Consider the following 2,783-nt stretch of genomic DNA (forward strand, 5'->3'; position numbering starts at 1 on the left):
ACCTGAACATCAGCAGGAGAGGACTCTTTAAAGTAGAGACACTACATACTGATATACACCCGAACATCAGCAGGAGAGGACTCTTCAAAGTAGAGACACTACATACTGATATACACCTGAACATCAGCAGGAGAGGACTCTTTAAAGTAGAGACACTACATACTGATATACACCCGAACATCAGCAGGAGAGGACTCTTTAAAGTAGAGACACTACATACTGATATGAACCTGGACATTTGCATAATAGGGCCCCTTTAAAAAATATGCTTGAGTTTAGAAAAAAAGCTTTGTGGACACAGGCCCTAACCCTAACTCATACATATTTGCAGGTTAATTATAATTAGTAAGTGTAATTATTACTTTGAGCTTCTTCTTTTACGAATTACAACTGATGAATCATAGAAACTGAAGGGGGGAGGGAGAAATGAGGAAGAAGGATATAGAGAGGGATTGGATCCTCCAAAGCCTCTTAGCATTTACAGCTTAAGAAAGTCAGAGGAAGGTCATTGAAGGAGGCATGAACCTAGGCATTACTGACACAGTTTTAAGGAGAGGAGGATTGTGGGACATCTGTGTCTGTAATGGACAGCTGTAAAGAGTCAATGTGCTTTTTACTCAAATTAAACAAGGACAATTGTTTCCTCTCTTCTCCTATCGGGTGACTCTCCAGCGACTCGTGTTCCTGTTTAAATATTCACCTGATCTTTGTTGGCGTCATCAACTATTGTTATTCAAAACCAGGGGACGAACCAGAGTGCACTAGTGGGGGCAATTTTGGTTTTAATCCCTCTTGAGTTGGAGTTTGTATTTCACTCTCTTTAATTAAATAACTTTGCAGGATAAGGGACGTCAGCTTTATTGACTTCATTATTAATAATTTGACCTAAAGTGACTGCAGGAAAAACAGAAATATGCTCACTAAAGGTCAGTAATGATTCTCAATCAGTTCAGTCAATTCAATCATCTCCATTAAAACGGCAATATCTGATAATTGAAGTGAGAACATCCATTTGCGATTGCCTGTCAGAAGTGTTTAATGTCAAACAATTGTCAGTGATTTAATTGCAAAGTTAATGAATTTTCCTGCATTGATGTTAACCAATAATTACTTCACCCACACGGGCGGTGGCTACCGGGTCGCCTCGTTGCTGTGGGTGCTGCTGGTCTGTGATGACAGATGTTATGCTGTTTATGGTATGTGTGTTGTTGTTGTAGTAAATGCATCATTAAGTCTCATTTAAGTATATAACTTCCTTCTCTGGTTTGATTTCCCCGCGGTTTTAATTCACATCTAGCTACTTAATATTCACTTCCTTAGAACAGACAGAAAGCTGTGTCTTCAACCATTGTTAGGATTGATATTAGGTTTGTAATGACCGTGTATGCAAGTTTACCATCTGGCCACACTTCCTGTAATGTATATTGCCATCGCTGAGACCATTCCCCTTTGTGGTTTTGAGTGTATAAAATGCTTGTATTTTCGTTGTACGTGGTCAGATCTTGGTACTATCTACTAGTGCAGGACTGCAGATTGATTCTGTTAATGCTATAACTCTTTAAATTAAATAACCAACTTTTGGTTTGAAGCTTGTAGATTTGTTATTTTCTACAGAAGGTGATTTAAGTGTGGAATTTCAATGATCCTAGGCGGTGGGCACCTCGTGATTGACAGGTTGCTATCACAGCGTTATCTGGCTTTATACGACCTTTCAGATTGTTTTTTTTCGTTTGAAAGGTTAAGACATTCAGATCATACATTAAACATTTTGTTCACAAGCATGTATAAATTCTGTGGTGGTTGTACAGTTTACAACGATGGTGACGGCCAGTGGCTGCCTTTATTTACAGAATCGGCTGACGGACACGTTCCTTATGGCTGTTGTGTTCTCAATGATGTAGAGCACTAAGACTTAGGAGAAATACACTGGATGTGTGGCAGTCCGGATATCTCATGCGTCCTCTTGTGGAATGAATATACAAAGTAGCCGCCATTAGGGTTGGCTACATGTGGTTGACAGGTTGCTACCATGACGTCTTGTGTTTTTCAGTTTAAGACATTTTGGTGACTTAAATTTCAGTCATAAGAAGATGTCTCTGGCTTACGCTTGGTCTCTAAATTTTTTACTCGTGTCAGCAGAAGTATCTTATATGAAAGTGGATTTTACAGGAATGATGAATTGAATATCTTTCTTTGATTGATCTTGGTATTAGTACTGTAGTTATCACTGCTCTCCTGTTTGATTGTCATTCAAGATGACTACTGTATATGGTATTCACGGCTCTTGTGATTGCCTCCCATGTTGTAGTCCGATACAATCAAGGTCAGTAGCACACCGTGGTTGTCGTGTTGTGGTTCGTTAGCCGCTGAAGAATTCTAAAGTGCTTGATGTTGCAGTTTAAAGAAACTAATGTCTTCCTCTGGTACCTTGTGCCTTTACATATTGTGGAGGTGTCAGCTGTTAACTGCTAGAAGCGAGCGAATTGGGCTTTGGTTCGATCAACACTGGCATTGTTCATTCTAGCTAATTCCACTTAATTACGCGATTGAATTAAGCTGGCTTATAATCGGTGACTGTCAGGACCGATTGAATCTAATTAGTACAGATCATTAGTAACCATCGGTAAAACATATCACGGGGCAGTAGTGGGAGAATTTAATTTGAGACTTTCCGAACAATCAGAAAGTGAAGTTTTTTTAAGGTGCTTTTTGTGTGTATTTGTCGGCTTCTCTGTATACTATCAGTTGCAGAGTACATAACTGTCCATCATTATTTAGCATAC

The sequence above is a fragment of the Notothenia coriiceps genome, unplaced genomic scaffold (genome assembly GCF_000735185.1).
Source record: "Notothenia coriiceps isolate Sejong01 unplaced genomic scaffold, NC01 NC01_scaffold00037246, whole genome shotgun sequence".
In the NCBI taxonomy this organism is placed as follows: domain Eukaryota; kingdom Metazoa; phylum Chordata; class Actinopteri; order Perciformes; family Nototheniidae; genus Notothenia; species Notothenia coriiceps.